The sequence below is a fragment of the Sminthopsis crassicaudata genome, chromosome 3 (genome assembly GCF_048593235.1).
Source record: "Sminthopsis crassicaudata isolate SCR6 chromosome 3, ASM4859323v1, whole genome shotgun sequence".
Lineage (NCBI taxonomy): Eukaryota > Metazoa > Chordata > Mammalia > Dasyuromorphia > Dasyuridae > Sminthopsis > Sminthopsis crassicaudata.
The window spans coordinates 460129645-460147990 of record NC_133619.1 but is presented as its reverse complement, the minus strand read 5'-3'; the positions used below and the strand labels follow the sequence as shown (position 1 = coordinate 460147990).

The window sequence follows — 18346 nt, the reverse complement described above, 5'->3', positions numbered from 1 at the left end:
CTAGTCAGTGATACTGGATAGGTTTGAAATGAGCTTAATTAATATACAAAATTCTACTCTCATAGAATTCAAGTATCTCGATTTCTATCTAGTTGATTCATTGGAGACTTCTGCTCTTTCTACAGAAAACTAAAATTCTAGAGTGATTCTTATAAAAATTGCCTCGTGCTTTAAATGGTGTAGTTTTGATGAATTCTGTTTTTTCATGGGCCACTCTTTCTATGTTATAGCACTTATTAAACTGTGATTATTAGTAGAAACTTGATTTGAATGTGAAAAATAACATTTACATGCTTTGCTGACCATAGAACTTCCTCCAATATCCTCTTACATTTTTTTCTCCTGCCCTCAAGACACACACACACACACACACGCGCACACACACACAAACACACACACGTGCGGGCGCTGTTGAGAATTATTCAAATGCTTTTTATAGGCTTTGTGCTTTATTTAGGAACAACAAAAATTTTCTCTAGATCTCTGTGAAGGACTCCTCATGATGTTCCTGCTTTTAAAATAATTTCTTTTGTATTTTCCTTCTTCCTGAAATTTTACTTCCCATCTCATGGTTGGTTTGGTCCATTTTCCATAATTACCTCTTCATGGATTTGGGCCCCACCCTATGCCATTTAATTTGCTGTGTCTTTGACAGAGATGACTTGCCTTATGAATATATTATAATGTTATAAGCAGCCATAGATTTGTTACGTTTCCAGATGAAACCTCTATTTTCAAGGGGTTATAAACTCAGAGAAAAATGCCCTCTGGGTTGAAACTAGACATATGTGTACTTTGCCCAGGACACAATTTTTGCGCATAATATTTAAACAATGAAGCTATATAGGTAGATGTTTGATTTTGTGAAAGCAGAATTTTTTCTGTTTTATTTGCTTTTTGAAAAAAATATTCTCTAATGTTGACTATATATTTTACTCGAAGGAAACCTATATAAAATAGGATACTTAGTGTATTTCTAGATGGAAAGTACAGTGGTTTCTGAATGATGCATAAAATGTTTAGAGGAAGGTTGTGGTATGTAATAGCCCAGAGGAATTTTCACTTGCATGAATATAACTACATGTTCGTAATGATAAATGTTTTTTTTTTAAATCACAGAATTCTATGGCAGCCAAGAACATCTTAGATTGTGTGTTCAATATTCAATGAAGTATTATTCCTGTAGTACAGTTTCTTGTATTTAGAAGTGTCACATCCATTCTTATCAAGGGGTCACTAAACTATGGAATGTTCTTAAATTTGTCTACTCCTTCCTTGTGATATGTTCCTGAATTGATTTAAATGCTTTCATTTTTCTATCAAGCCTTCATATTAGGAGAGAGAGAGAGAGAGAGAGAGAGAGAGAGAGAGAGAGAGAGAGAGAGAGAGAGAGAGAGAGAGAGAGAGAGAGAGAGAGAGAGAGAGAGAGAGAGATGGAAGGAGGGAAAGAGAAAGAGAGAAGAGAATAGTATGTGTGAGTGAGAATGTGTATGTGTCAAGGGCAGTAGGGACCAAACTCAAGAAAATGCCCCCAGCAGAAATAGCATTTACAAAAATCTTAAGAGTCTTATACAAACATTAAAAGCTAGAGAATTCACAGTTTGAGTTGTCTTCCAACATCTAAACACCACAGGGTGTCCACTTAACTACTTTCGTGTTGCCCCCCTGTTGTGCCTACATGTTAAAGGACAACCTGAACTGTGAATTTCCTCTTTCTGCGTCAGACCCTTAATGTTAATTCATTGTAGTTTTTATTGGGTGATTATATAAAATCGGTTCCTTGGTTTCTGAGGAATAAGAAGGCATTCTGTAAAGAGCATCTCAACTATCCTAGCTGGCTTAGAAGCATTTCTTGTTTTTGCCCCTTTTGATTATCTTTAACCCCTCTCCTACATTTCCATCTTAGATGCTTATTCAGTATTTCCATCACATCCAAGGCATCCTTTTTAATGTTATCTTAAATTTAAAAAATAATTTACAACAGATTTGAATCTTTAGAGCAGTGTTTCTTTTAACTTTTTTATGTCATGGGACCAATTAGATAGTTCAGACCATTTCTCAGAATAACATTTGTTGGCATATTGATGATTAAAAAGCAGTGTTAAATTTCAAGGAAATGTTAGCAAAAATAAGTTTAATTATTTTTTCCTCATTCAAGTTCATGGAATCCCTGAAATCTGCTCTTGGACTTTTGGAATCCTGGATCCAATGCTTTAGGTGGCGGTTTGAGAGAATGGAAATGTTCCTGATTTTTGTGACATCTTCTGTATTAGTGATGGAATTTTATAACTATTGCCTCTTTTGTGCCTTCTTACATTTAGGAAAAATTGTAACTTTTGTGTTTCTCCTTTGAAGCCCTCCACAGACTGGCTGTTGCTTACTCTTTTCTTACTAAATGCTATTCTCCTTCATTCACTTTATATGCTAAATGAACTGATTTTCATCCCACATTTTGTTGTTTTGATGTGGCACAGGTTTTCCCCCCATTCCTGGGAGTAGAGGTTAGCAAAATTTAAACAAATATTAAAAATAATTATTTGTAATATTTCACACCTAACACTTCCCTCCCCAAATTCTTCAAAGAAGCCATGTAAAATACCTTCTCAACCTTCATTTATATTTTATATTTAGCTTTTTTGTATAAACTTCTGACTCTTTTCCTACCTCCAAAAGAACAGAAATTCCTTGAGGGGATAGACTATTTTACTTCTCTTTCTAAGTTGGCATCCCAGCATAATATCTGGCATTGTGGTAGACACTAAATAAATTTGGTCTTTGTAACTTTAAAAAAAATTTTCCCAGTTACATGTAGGAATAACATTTTTATTATTATTATTATACATGTACATTCATTTTTCAAAACATTTTCCTATGAAACATGTTGGGAGAGAAAAATCAGAAGAAAAGGAAAAAAACATGAGAGGAAAAAAAATAAAAGAAAAAGGAAAAAAGTGAATGTAGCATACATTGATTTACATTCAGTCTTGCTCTCTCTCTTCATTTGGCTGACATTTTCTATCTGAAGTTTATTGGAATTGCCTTAGATCACCGAACTGCTGAGAAGAAGCAAGTCCATCATAGTTGGTCATCACTCACTTTTGCTGTTGCAATATACAATATTTTCCTGGTTCTGCTTGTTTTGCTCAGCATCAGTTCATGTAAATCTTTCCAGGCCTTTTTAAAATCAACCTGTTCATCATTTTTTATAGAACATTATATTCCAGGACTTGCATATACCATAATTTATTCAGCCATTCCCCAATTGATGGACAACTATTCATTTTCCAATTTTTTTGCCACTACAAAAAAAATGCTACAAACATTTTTGCACATGTGCATCCTTTCCTTGCTTTTATGATTTCTTTGGCATACAGATCCGGTAGTGGCATTGCTGGATCAAAGGGTGTGCACAATTTTCTTAATACAGCAGTTCAGCAAATGACACCCTCAGTTTTGCTTCAGTAGCAGAGCAGCCTAGTGGGTCAGTCTCCAGTCTCAGTTCAGAAGGCAAATTGCCAGCATGGGAAACAAGGCTGTTGCCTGGAGAGATCAAATAGGGCCACTTCCTGCTTGTGAGCAAGACACCAAACTCAAAGCCTCCCCCGTGTAAAAATTGAGAAATTTGGGATACCACCTCCTGTGCCCTGGGAGCAGAGCTTGATCTGAAAAGTCACAAAATAGGAAAAAAGAAAGAAAAATGAGTAAGAATCAGAAAAGAACCTTAACCATAGAAATTTGCTGTGGTTATAGGGAAGACTAAAACATGAACTCAGAAGAGGACAAATATCCACATGAGAAATCTCAAGGGGTGATATGAATTGGTTTTCAAGCCCAAAGAAGGCTTCTTGGAAAAAAGCCTAACAGGATTTTAAAAGACAAATAAGAGAAGTATTAAAAAAAATTGGGAAAAGAAACTAGAGATATGCAAGAGAATCAATAACTTGGAAAAGGAAGATCAAAAATTGACCAAAGAAAATGAAATTACCAAAAAAATCAGTTCTTTAAAAACACAGTTGGCCATATGTTAAAAAAAATCCACTGAAGAAAACACCTTGAAAAAGTAGAATTAATAAAACAAAAAAGAGAGATACAAAATCTAACCAAAGAAAATCATACACTGAAAAACTAGAACTGGGCAAATGGAAGCTAATGACTCTGTGAGATATCAAGAATCAGTCAGTCAAACTAAAAAGAATGAAAAAAAAAAATGAAAGCTGCCTCATTGGAAAAATAGCTGACCTAAAAATTAGAACCAGGAGAGACAATTTGGAAATTATTGATATACCTAAAGGCCAAAACTATCTTTCAGGGAAGGAGATGGATCTTCAATGAAATAGAGACTTTCAATCATTTCTATTGATCTGACCAGAACCAAATAGAAATTTTGGCTTTCAAACTCAAGGGAAGCATAGAAAAGTAAATAGGGAACCCCCCCCACATTATTTAAAGGTTAAACTGTTGATGTTCCTAGATGAGAAAATGATACTTAAAACTCTTGAGAACTGTATCTTTTATTAGGGCAGTTAAAAGGGGCATATATAGAGTATGGATGTAGGTATAAGTTGACTATGATGTGATGAAATCAAAGAAAAAGACATTTAGAGGTGGAAAAAGGATTGTACTGAGAGTTGAGAAATGGGGCTGTAAAAATGGGATAAATTAAATCACATGAAGAAGCACAAAAGACCTAATACAATAAAGGAGGGGAAAGGGAGAGGAATGTGTATTATCTGGAGCTTAATCTCATTAGTTTTGGCTCAAAGAAGGAATAAAAATATTCACTCTGGTGTAGACAGTTTTCTTACCTTATTAAGAAAGTAGGTAGAGAAAGGGGAAAGAAAGGAGAGGCTGGACAGAAGGGAGGGCAGAAAGATCTAGGAGAAAGGGGTAAGAGAAAAGAGGAAGGGTGATTGAAGGGAGGCAGGTCTAGGGAGTGGGACAGGGTAGAAAGAACAAAAGTATATACAGGGGAGAAAATGGGATGGAGGGAAACACACAGCTGAGAATCATAATTGTAAATGGGAATGGGATGAACCCTCTTCCCCCCAACCCTCCCTAAAATGAAATTAAATAGCAGAGTGGATTAAAAACAAATTCTACAATATCTTGAATCAGATATACAAACAGAGTAAAGGTAAAAGGCTAGAGTAAAATTTATTATGTTTCAGTCAAAGCCAAAAGGCAGGGGTAGCAATTCTGATCCCAGACAAAAAATAAATGCAAAAATAAATCTAATTAAAAGAGATAAGGAAGAAAACTATGTCTTGTTAAAGGATATCATAGGCAGTGAAGTGGTATTGATGCTAAATGTATTGCACCAAGTGGTATAATATCCAAATTCTTGAATTTAAGCCAGTTATGGGAAGAAAAAGAGAGCAAATCTATTGTAGTGGGAGACCTCAACTTCCTCCTCTGAGTTATGTAAATGTAACCACAAAATAAGCAAAAAAGAAACTCTAGGAAATTTAATGGAATCTTAGAAAATAGGTGTAGAAAGGAATATATCATTTCATCATTAGTACATGACCCATATACAAAAGTTGACCATATATTAGGATATAAAAACTTCACAATGAAATGTAAAAAAAGAAATGGTAAATGCGTCTTTTTCTGATCACAATACAATAGAAATTACATTCAATAAAGGGTCATGGAAGGACTAAAAACCAATTGGAAATTAAGTTTAATTCTAAAAATAAGTAGGTCAAACATCAAATAATAAAAACAATAATTTCATCCAAAATAATGACAATGAGATAACATACCAAAACCTATGGGATGCAGCCAAAGCAGTTCTTAGGGAAAATTTTATATGTCTAAATAAATGGTTATTATTGAATCAAATTGGTGATTTGGTCTAGACTTGAAATGTCTCCCATCTTTTGACTTAAAAGCTTATTCATGAGTTTAAAGAAATGTTTTCTCATTTTATTTTATGTTTATGAAAACAAAATGAAAATATGGAGGCTATATGGAATGGTCCAAAGAGATTCTAGGTTTGAATCCTGACTCTATTATTGCCCTGGTGAGAGTGGGCAAGTTACTTTAAATTCTCTGAGCATCACATTTATGTATCTGCAAAGTGAAGGATGTAGATTGCATAAAATCCCCAAGATTCATTCTAACTCTTAAATCTTGGATTCTATGAAATATTACAACCTTTTTTTTATGAATAAGATTTTTATGTTTACACATATAGTAATTTTGGCCTAATGGTGTTTATAAAAGATAAAATAACAAAGTTAGGGGCAGCTAGGTAGCGCAGTGGAGAGCACCAGCTTTGAAGTAAGGAGGATCTGAGTTCAAATTTGGCCTCAGATACTTAAGACTTCCTAGGTATATGACCTTGGACAAATCACTTAACCACAATTGCCTCAGGAAAAAAAAAAGTTAAAAATAAGATATGGACAGTAATACTTTAGCACCATATAAAATCATGTTGCCTTAGTTTATTAAATAGATATACATGTGGTCCTTTATATACAACTTATGCCAACACATTTAGAAGTTATATTGATTTTTTTTTAAGGAATCCTTTAATAGATAGGGTAAATGAGATTTAGATAGCTAGATGGTACAGTGCATAGAATGCTGGGCCTGTAGTTAGGAAGACTCCCAATATCTGAGCTGTGGAACTCTAGGCAAGACACTTATATTATCTGTTTGCCTTTGTTCTTTCAGCTGCAAAATGAGTACAATAATAACATTGACCTTTCAAGGTCAGGAAAAAAATGAGATAAAGGATAAAATGAGATCTTGTTGTTATTCAATTTTCAAACCTCAAAGCATTATATAAATGCTACCTACTGTTGTTGTTTTTAGGAGTAATATAAATGATCACTTGATTCATCTGTTTTGTAAATAAATTTTTTATATATTCAAATATATTTTTGTGTAGTAGGCACTGAAAATGTAGTTGATCAACTGAGTGTTCAAGCTTCCTACTTATTTTTTGTTGAGGCTTTCTCCTATATGTTGCAGAAGGAAAAAAAAACTAGACAAATATTTAAGTTAGCTTAGTCAACAATGTCCTAAGATCTGATAGAAGAGCTTCAAAATACTGCTTCAAATACTTCAGCCTGCAGTTTTCTAGTTGGCCTTACTACTTATTCTCTCACCATCCTTTATATAGCTGCCAAAAATATTTTTAATTAACAGGAATGACTATTATTCAGGTTTTTAGTAATATTTTGCTCAGATCTCTTTTTTGGATACTTAACTTTTTACCTTCTTTTCTTATACCACAATTAATTTTTCCATACATTTTCCTCCCATGCCCTACCTTGGCTTGTATTTTTACTTGAGACCAAGATCTTTGTTATGCATTGATCTTCTTACACAAATGCCTTGTCCAGTAGATTAACTACATAAATTTCACTTCACTGTCCAGTTTTTTGTGCCAGCCTGGAAAATAAAATACAAATCTTGTCCTGATTAATTAGTAAGTAATAATAATAAATGCTTGTTGATTGACTGATTTTAACAAGGCTTGTCAGATTCTTCATTTTCCACATAAATGATATATATATATATAATATTAATGTATAAATACATCAATAAATATATACTTAAATAATAGATAAACATTTATGTGTTATATATTTCAAATTAAGTATACTGCTGGCCCTTCAGTGATCTTTTACCTCTGTCTTCCTGCATTAGTAGTAGCACTTTGGTTATTCCCCAAGCTATTACTAAAATGTATTCTTCTTTGTTTCGTGACATCCATCCTTCCTTCAAGGACAAATTCAATACTGTGTTCATAACTCCTTTGATAATCCAATCAATTAAAAGTCACCTCTTATCCTTCACATTTTTCTAAACAGTTTGTTTAGATCTTTGTCTTTATCACATACTACCTTATATTATATTTGTAGGTGTTTACCATATATACCTTCCTATAAAAATAGGAAGGAAGGTATATACCATAGATACCATATGTGGTATATATTCTATATACCATAGTGGACTGTAAATATAGGGAACAAATCCTTTTGTTTTCTTTCTAGATAGATATTCATTCCTTTGCTAATATCTGCTTCATTGTATTCATTTATCTTTACTCCATCTCTATATCTAGCCCTAATCTCTACATAGCTCCACTTCCTTACCTGATTGCTGATGGACTCCACTCTAGTATCTTATTGGCACCTCAGAATCAGCATGTATAAAATGGAATTCCTTATCTCTTTTACCTACCTTATCTTTTCAAGGCTCAACTGATGTGTGTTCTCCTGGGAAATCTTTTTTGTTCCCAGCTCCACAGTGTTTAGTCCCTTTCTCAACATCATAAAAGTACTTTGTAACAAAATCATTTTGTATCTTCCTCCTTCTCTTCCCTCTACATTATATTACAATCATCTATGTGTATGTTGTATTCACTAAGTAGAATGGAATCTCTTTGAGGGTAGAAACTAATTATTTTGTCTCTGTATAAACCGGCAACTGATAGAATACTTTGCAAATAAATATTTAACATATTTAAATGTGAAATTTTAAAATTATCTATGAATTACATATCATTGATTAATTCAAAGATCTAATTTAATGGTCTTGAACCTTTTAAAATACTATTTAACTTCTTCTTTGCCTGATATCATTAATTAACTCTATTATGAATCAGACTTTTTGGTTCATCTAATTATTATGTATTGTTTTATCATTTTCCTCCCCAGAGATTTTTATTCTTCAACGGGTATTTAGTGAAAAGTAAATTACTTGCTGGTAATGCTTGTTCTGTGAACATATGAGTACAGTACGTCACCCTCACCCATCCGCCTTCTTTCAGTTTAGGAGCAGAAGCATTTATGTGGGTGGTTTTATGTGTTTCCGTTTTTTAATTATGAACAGAGATGAGTAAAAGAAGGTGTTTGTCCACTTTCTGTGGGAGGGTGGAGTGAATTGAGAAATAGTTTGTGGATATAAAATATGATGTGAGCAAGTATTAATAGTAATAATGAAACCATCCTAAAACTTTAACATTCTTAAATAAATGGGGTAGCTTTGTCCAGGATTATCACATCATTAAAGAGGTTTCAGACATGAGGACTTAGTATTTTTCCCTCTAAAATCTTTTTTTGTTTTGTTCTTAAATATATTTTAGATTTTGGGTTTTTGAATTGGCTATTACAATTATACCCCTTTAAAAACAAATAATAATAATAATTCTTTTTTTAAGCATGAAGTTGATTTTAATTATTCTTATATAATGTTCCATTTTATATACCCATCAGCTAAAATTCCTAACCTCTTTATCTAATGGGAGCCATGTGCACTTGGCTTTTAAAAAATTGTTTTCAAAATATTTTTATAACTATTTTATTACAACTGGTTTCTTTTGCAATTTTCTTAGTAAGGCTCTATAGCTCTCACTAGAGTTGAACAGGTTCTATGACACCAAGGTTAAGAATCCCTGCTTCAGAAGAATGCTAGGAAGAAGTTTTTATAGGAAGGAAGAAATAGACCCTCAAGTGACAGCAGCATAGGTAAAATCTAGTTCTGAAATTTCAGTATGGTGAACCAAAAGAGTTAGAATGAAGACCTGAGTTTTATTTATGCGTTCATTGGTAGCATCAATCAAGGAACATTTGCTAAGTGGCTTTTATGTACTTGACATTGTGCCATATTTTATTATTGCAAATGCCAAAAATGAAATAGCATGTCCTTATGGAGCTTATTTTCTTGTGAATAGTTCGGGATATAAGGTCTTTACAAATAAATGCAGATATATATGCATATATATATGTATATTTATATATATAAAATAAAGATAGATGGGGCCAAAATAGATAAGTTTGCTGTCTCATTTACTAAGCTCATTTAGCTTTTCTCTATCGTGGTTTCCTCCCTGAAAAATAGATATGATGTTAGCCCTACTCTCATTGTATTGGATGAAGTGAGGCTTCAAAGGATGTAATAATGTCAATTTATCAAGGTGGTGGGGTTTTAAACAAGGAATCAGTCAAGAACTTTTAAGGGTTGTACAAGAGCTAAGCTTTGAAGAGAAGTGGAAGTTATAAATGCAAAAAACATTATACACATGGACTTAGCCTGGAGGAAGGAGATATTGTTTATTTTTCTAAATCAAAAGAATTAAGTTGTTTGATTAAATCGTGTTTTGAGAAGGGGAAGGATCTCCCCACTTTGATTCAGAAATTTCATTTGTTTCCTTATTCCTTTGAATACCTCTTTAAGAATAACTTCCTATTAATGTGTTGACAAAATGGGACATCTTAAAGGTTGGCTTCTTATAAAAGAATTATTTTGAGCAGTAAGGTCCTTACTGGCTTAACCATTGTGCTATATTAGAAGCAGAAACAATATTGATATTTGTGAACCTGAAATCTCATGGTAAGAATATCCAGATCTACTGAGGAGAGTCCATCAACTTTTTGAAATTCAATTTTAAAGTTCGTACCTTAGGTTAATCTCCAATTTTAAAGTACTTTAAATCCCACCCTGATGCAAAGTACAGTGTATTCAAATAAAATTCTGACCAGAGTTCTGTAATTTCCACTATTACCTTAAGTAAGATCCTTCTCTTTAAAAGACTGCAATTAATATAAAGACTGATTCAGTCTGACTAAGCAGATTGGTATTCATGACAAGCAGATGATCAAAACTAGTTTTTAATAAATTTTACATAATGATGATAGCATTTGAGACTCCCAATTTCATTTCTATATCTCTCTATACAGATAAAACTAAGATATGTATTGTTGCTTTATGTGACCCGGCCAAAGAAAAAATCAGTATTTAATTTCTGTATTCAGAAAAGAAAAAACATTTAAATGGAATATATATTGAAGATAGAGGTTGTATGTGATGTGCGCATTTATGTTAATGCAGTAAGTAGTTCCTAGATTTCAACAAGATATTGTAAATTTTGGTTCTTTGAAGTTTAGTTTCTTGGTTTTAAAACCTATTCTTTTAAAAAATTTACTATGAAGTTAATTTTAGATACACATTTATACATTTATATTTTTCATGTACTAGTTATATATATTGAAATATTTGTTTATATATGTATTTAGAGACTTATGGCATTTATTTGATGTGCCCTAGAATTCTAGAATATTAGTGTTTGAAAAGATTTTAGAGATAAACTAGCCCAATTCACTCATTTTGCAATTATTAGCATTGTGGAAATGATTTTGGAACTTATATCTCCATCCTCAGTCTTTCCCTTTAACTTTAGATCTTCACATCTGGTATGGGCTAAGTATTTACAGTTATAATATATGTTCCACTGATAACTCAAACTCATCATCTTGTCTATGATCCATGCTTTTCTCCTTTCTTCTTAAGCCTACCAATTCTTCTCTTCCTAGACATTAAAGCTCCCTCCTTCCCTAGCCCATTGTCTTTACTCCAGCTCAAAAATCTCAAAATTAATAGATAGCATAGTAAATTAATTGCTAGTTTGGAGTCAGAAAATGTGAATTGAAATACCTTTTCTCATACTTACTGGAAGCCATTTATCTTCTATCAACAATAAGTTTCGTCATCTGTAAAATAAGGAGGTTGAACCAAATTGTCTTTTACCTATGATTTCCTTGATATCCACACAGTTGCCAAGTTGTCAGATGTCCCCAGACATTTATTAGCTGGGAAATTCTAGATAGGTCACTTAGTTTCTGATTTTGTTTGCTCAGTTGTAAAATGGTTATAACAATATGTCCTAAATCACTGTTGTGTAGAACTTAGCACAATGCCTGGCATATAATAATTCTTAATAGATGCTGATTTGTTGGCCTGAAAATAAAATGAGATAATATGAATGAAAACATTTTGTAAACCTTAAAATGCTATGTAAATATTATGTAAAATGATGAATGAATATTTATTGACCATCTCCTCCTTTTTATTGGCACTATGCTTTTTGAAACCCAAATCACTTCTTACCTGAACCATCATCAACTGTTCCTTCTGTTGTCAGTCTCTTTCCCCTTTCAATAAATCTTCCATATCTCTGCCAAAAGCTATTTAAAAAAAAATATATACACAATGTTGTATAGTAAGAAAAATCACTAGAGGACCTTGTTTCAAATGTGTTTTCTGGGACTTTGGGTAAGGCACAGCTTATCACATTTGGATAAAAACACTTAGTAGGTGCTTATCTCTTTTTATTACACTGAACCTATATCTTTAAATGAAGAGTTGGCTATGTTGAATCTCAACTATTTCATAAAAGTTCATACATGTACAAATAGGGAATTATCTGGATGAATATAAATTTTTAGTCACATGTAGGTTCAAAAAGAAATACATGCAAGATGGCAAAGGACTCCAGCCCCAATAGGTATCTACTGTGATATCAAATATTAATTTGCCCTACATAAGCATACACAAGCACATATTTCCCAAGTTTATCTCAGATTTATTTTATTTACCTTCCTGTTACCTTCCTATGAACCTTTTTTGTTTTAAACAGTACCCTGCAAGTGCTCAGTTAATATATGTGAAATGAAATATATTTTGTCCCTCATCATGTACTTTTAAGGTTCAGCAAAACTGCCTTCTGTTATTCTTCATACACTTTCTATTTTCTATTTCTTTGCCTATGTACCAGATATCTTCCACATCTAGAATATACTCCCTCATTATTTCCCGCCCTTATAACTTTTTTTTTTTTTTTCAGACGAAGTATAAGTTTGATAGCTAGGTTTTGAGAGATCTGAAACTGGAAGACCTGGGTCCAAAACCATCCTTAAACACTTAAGTAGCTGTGTGACTCTGGGCAAAGCATTTACTCTCTGTATGACTCAGTTTCCTCAATTGTAGACATTAATGGCCTCTACCACTTTGCAAGGTTGTTGTGAAGGTTAAATGAAATAAAATTGATTAGTATAGCACTCGGCACATAATAAGTACGTACTTAATAATTTCTAATTTTATTTCTTCCTCAAGAGCCACCTTTTGCATGAAGCTTTGTTTCCCCTAGTTGCCCATGCTTATCTTTATTGTATATATACAAATAAATTTGTATGTTGTTTCCTCTATTAAAATGCAAAACATTTGAGGACACCCTAGAGATTTTTTAGTGCCTGGTATGTAGTAAATACTTTATTGTTTTTCAGTCCCACCTGACTCTCTACTGCATTTTGGACCATACTGTCTGTGAGATTTTCTTTGCAAAAATAATGGTGGTTTGCTATTTCCTTCTCCAATATATAACAGATGTTAAGTGATTTGTACAGCTAGTAATTGTCTGAGGCTGAATTTGGACTTGGGTCTTCCTGATCCTAGCCCCCAAACTCTAACCATTGTGCTATCTAGCTGCCACTAATTGCTTAGTAAAGGCTCATTGATTAATCTGTTGAATGAAAAGCAAGAGAAAAAACTGTAACCCTGACTGTCCATCTGAAAAGTACCTTGTGATTGGCTAGAAGAAAAACTGAGGGAGATTCTAAACAACTCAAAAGAATATTATCTATTGGCTATTAGCTTAGTCGTATCATTTAATTGTGAGGAACATAGGCAATATATTTCAAATAAAAATTGATGTATCAGTTCATTGTCCTTGATTATGTCTCATTTTGTACACTCTTCTTCTAATTATATATAGCCATGTCTTGCTAATTATTGGGGAATAAGGCATTGTGCTTCATAAATGTTCTAAGTACAAGTAATCAAAAATCTCAAACTTTACCAGAGGCTATTTTTGTTCTTTCTCAGCATCAGGAAACTAAAGCATATGTTGGACGTTAGCCTGGCTGTACACAATGTGTCCTATTTATTCAAGGTTTCTTTTGAAGCCCCAGTTTATAAGTTTGTTTCTTAGGGGTATATGTCAGACTTCATTTGGCTTGACTTGGTATCTGGATATTCTGAATAGCAAAATGGCAACATTTTGGGGGGGGGGTTGAGGAGGAAAGTGTGGCTGCTATCTGAGCAGTAATATGTCACTTTTGTTTATGTAGCTCAAGGAAAATTAAAGGCACAATGGAAAAGCTCAAGTCAAAATGAGGTACTTGGGCAACTTTTTAAAAAGCATAATTATTCTTCACTTAAATTATTTGTATAATTTTATGTAGATTATAATAGTAAGACTTGGTAAAACAAAGATAGAGATTTTAATTTAACATTGTTTTTAGACTAATACTAAAAAAGTAGAGTAATATTTCTCTATTAAATACTTTCTTTTCTGCCCAAACTATTTTTTAAAAAGCCTCTTTGAGATTTGAATTTAAATATGACAATTTTCATAAAATATTATGAATTGTAGGAACATTAGGCAAGGTCTAAGTTTTCTTTCCCTTTCCCATTATTTTTTGTTATTGTTGTAGTTTTGGAATATTAACGTATTTCACTATGATGTATCATTAAAAATTTAGTGACTTAAAGAATCTGGGTGATGATTTGCCATACATTGTATCTACTTAAACATCTATTTAAACAAAGATCACAGGAACGGTTATTTATTTTCAGCAGAATACTAATAACTTATCTCTGATTGTGAAACTGCTTTGTTTTCCCTCATGTATGTATGTATGTATGTATGTGTGTGTATATATATACACACAGACACACACACATACACACATACCTCTCAGTCACATTTGGTCTTCCACTCTTAAAATCAAGAGAATATCAAAATGTTTTTAAAGCCATAGAAAATATATCTTCATATAGACTTCAATTATATATAAATACTTTATATTGCCAAAATTTCAATTAAAAGGGTTTGAAGCCAAGAATTTGCTTAGTGCATCCCTTTTCTAAATTGTATGGCAATCTTGATTTTTGTTTAAAAAAGAAAAGAAAGAAAATCAACACTTTTATTCAAAAGAAAAAATGTCCTTGTAGCCAGTCATTGAAAACCAACACTTTCATTCACAAGAAAAAATTGTTCTTGTAGCCAATCACTTCATTGCTAACATTTAATTTGAAACATGAAACACTGAGAAAAGAGTTTCAGGGATTCTTAGCTAGGGAGGAAAGTAGCCAGCTTTGTAAAATCAGTCAGTGTAGAACTTGTCTCTACTATTGTGATTTAATAAGATCTGTATTAGGTTATCTAACCAAGATGGTTTATTTGGTACATAAGCAACCCTACTTATATGGCATTATTAAACGATATCAGTTAAGAAGATAAAGGGAAACAGATAAAAATTTTTTTTTAAAAATCCAAACAAAGCTTCTTTTGGAGTCCAAGCAGCTAGGGGAATTGTTACTAGCTTGTTTTTTGTACTTGTGACATAGTTACTTAACTTATGAATATATGTTATGCTTGTATTTAGATTTTTACATTTCCATTACTCTGAAAAAAGTCCAAGATGTGTGTATGTATGTATCATGAATGGTGTGAAGACATTTTAAATACGACATCTTTAGGAATTGTTTATGGAAAGGTTAGGAGATAGTTCAGGCCTTTTGAGTCATAAGGTAATTTAGTCATCAAAAATTTTTTTAAAAACCTTTTTTTTTTTTTAAAGTGAACAATTAATATCTTAAAATGATTTGATATTTATTCCAATTTTTTCTATCAAAAGGGCACCTTTAGAGAAACAGATGTTTCTACAGGAAAATTAGTTTGCTTATAACAAAAAAGAGACTGAATTCCACAGCATTCCATTTGCTGGCGGCATTGGCCCCCAAAGCATGTGTATAAACTGCATCTCCTGCTGTACCTGTAACAATTTAATTGTATAAGTCAGCCTAGTCAAGCATCCCCAGCTCATGACTGGGAGACATGAAATTCATTGTCATTATTGTCCCTGTCATTTTGGATCATTATATCCCGCTGCAGAATTTTCCTCACTTCAGTGCTTTTTTACCTCCAGGAACCAGGGATTATGGCTGAGGGTTGGGGTGGGGGCAACACTGTGAACTACATTTACCTCAGGGGAGCCACAGATTAAATTGGCTTTGCTGTCTGACTTTCTGGATTCATCTGTTTTACCCTGTGAGTTTTAGACTGAAAAGTGATGAATATTCTAGTGAATTCACAGCTTTGTTTTTCTTTTTGTAGCCAATATATAACCAACTTTTGATTTTATCTGAAAGTCAAGTAATTTTTTTTTTTTTTCTGGAGTTCTTGTTCTTCATTTTGCTTTTGGTCTTATTTTTAAAGGATATTTTCCCAAAGGGCACATTTATGTGTGAAATTACAAATGCTTTATTTAACATCTTTACTTTCAGCAAGGAATATAAGAATTGAATTTTCATTACTTTTATGGAAACATAAAAATCATGTTATTTAAGACTACTAGGTATCTGCTTATTTGTGTTTACAATTATGATTATAATCATTGGATAATCTAACATAAATTGATACAATGATCCTGTTTCTTATATTAGGTAAAGTTGCTGTAGGAAATAGGACTACAATCCTAGCCCATCTTTGTGGGTCTGCAGTATTTCCTATTTTATTGTTGTCCCCCTCCTAATCTCTCAGCTCCACAAAGCATACATGAATAATCTTTTCCTACTTCTGCTGGGAACTCTGAAGGTCATGTAGAAATCATTGCTGAGTGTCCCTGGTTTGGTTGCTAAGCCAGAAAAGTTGATAAAGCAGAGTTCTGTATACCTGGTAGGAAAGAAGACATGATTAAGTGGCTCTTTTAGGTGCAGCCCTTGAAGGGACAAGATGTGACTTCAGTCAGAGGTGAAGAAGGCTTATACATAATGCTTGCATGGACCAGTGCTCCCAAATGTGAAGGGTGGACACAGCTAGTTTTCCTCTCTCCTGTTTTTGTATTCTTTAGTCTTATGCTTGTGAAATAAGAAAAGTCTTGAGAGATTGTAGCAACATCAGCAGCTGGGTCTATCTGCTTACCTGAAGCAGGGGGAGCACTTAAAGCAATGCCAAGAGTGGGTTGGTGCCAAGTGAAGCCTTGGTGTCAGAGACAGGCCACCAGAAAGACCAAATCTGGTTGTTTGACTGGTAGGTGCCAATAAAAGGGTGCTGTAATTCATTTATCAGTCTTGTAAAAATCAGCTTATATTCCATCAAGGCTTGACTATATTAGTAGTAATAAAGTAAAATACTGAATTGTTTTAAAATCATTTTGTTTAATTTAAATTATTCAGTCATTTAAATCATTTGCACACTGTGATTCTGTTGTTCTAACGTTGCTTTATGCTGGGGAATAAATGACCTGTTCTAATACCGGATTTATGTTAAATATCAAGTAACACTTTTGGGGGGGAGGAGCAAGCAGGTGAGGTTGTGAATAGAGTGACAGGCAAGAATCAGGAAGACATCTTCTGCATTCAAATATGGCCTCAGACATTACTAGTGTGTGATCTTGGGCAGATCATTTAGTTCTGTTGGCTTCAGTTTTTTCATCAATAAAAAGAGAAATTGCAAACCACTCATGTGTTTGTGCCAGGAAAACTCCACTTAGGATCATGAAGAGTTGGATGTAACAGAACAACAACAAGCACTTTAACTTGCTCTTTTGGGGAAAGTCTTAGACTAAATCTCAGATTAATAATTTTCCTTGGAGTAGTTCAAATGGGGACAATAACAGTAATAATTATGACAATAATAAATGTGGGCACGGGGAACCCGCTTCCCAGGGGTCAGATTCCTTCAGATTTTAACTTGAGCAAAGTGTGATGGTTAAAAAAAGGATAGGGAGTTTTACAGGTTGTCGACCTGTGGTGTCACCTGAGAAACATATTTAGTCAGAAGCTTTTAAAAAATCTTTTCTGGTGTGTTATGCACCCCTTTTGCAATTGGACTTATGGATGCTTTCTCAGAGGGATGTTTTTATATTACCAAAAAAGCTCTTAAGTTAAATTTCCTCTCCTGGACACTGCCCTTGTCAATAGGATAGAATGAAAAGAAATGCCTCCCCCATCCTTTTCTGTACAGGAGATACAAGGGAAAGAAAAAGAACTCTTTTCTCAGAATTGACTTTTTGAACATTCTCTATCAAGGTCTATTATCTGTTTTATAAGTGAGGTTATCCCAGCTCAGGGACTAGTCCTTGTTTCTGCCAATCTGCAACTGAGTTTGTTGAACCTTTCATATGCAAATGGACCGCTCAAAGTCTAAAAAGACACATCCTAACATCTCACTGTCTGCTACTAGCCTTATACTTTGCAAATGGGTCTGAGACAAGTCTGAGAGTCCCAATTCCATCAAGTAGATTGGGGGATTTAATTGTTGTGAAATCCCCCAATCAGTATCCTTACCTTTTATATACTCATTTGAATCTTAGTATTTTGCCCTGAATTGTCATGCTCTGAATTAAATTATTATGGTCACTCCTCTCCTTCCCCTTCCTTAGCATTATGACTGGGAGAATTGAATCAGGAAAAACCTTGAAATACCATAGAGTCATAAAACTCCAGGTGCCTTATCTCAATCCTTGCTAGGACAATTCCCCCCCAC

The 18346-nt window shown here is 33.4% G+C and overlaps 1 protein-coding gene across 6 annotated transcripts in view; it reads left to right on the top strand.

Moving 5' to 3' along the window:
* Positions 1 to 18346, top strand: part of GPD2 (glycerol-3-phosphate dehydrogenase 2) — a 192724-nt gene that overhangs the window by 114947 nt on the left and 59431 nt on the right. The gene's annotated exons all lie outside the window — the stretch shown is intronic.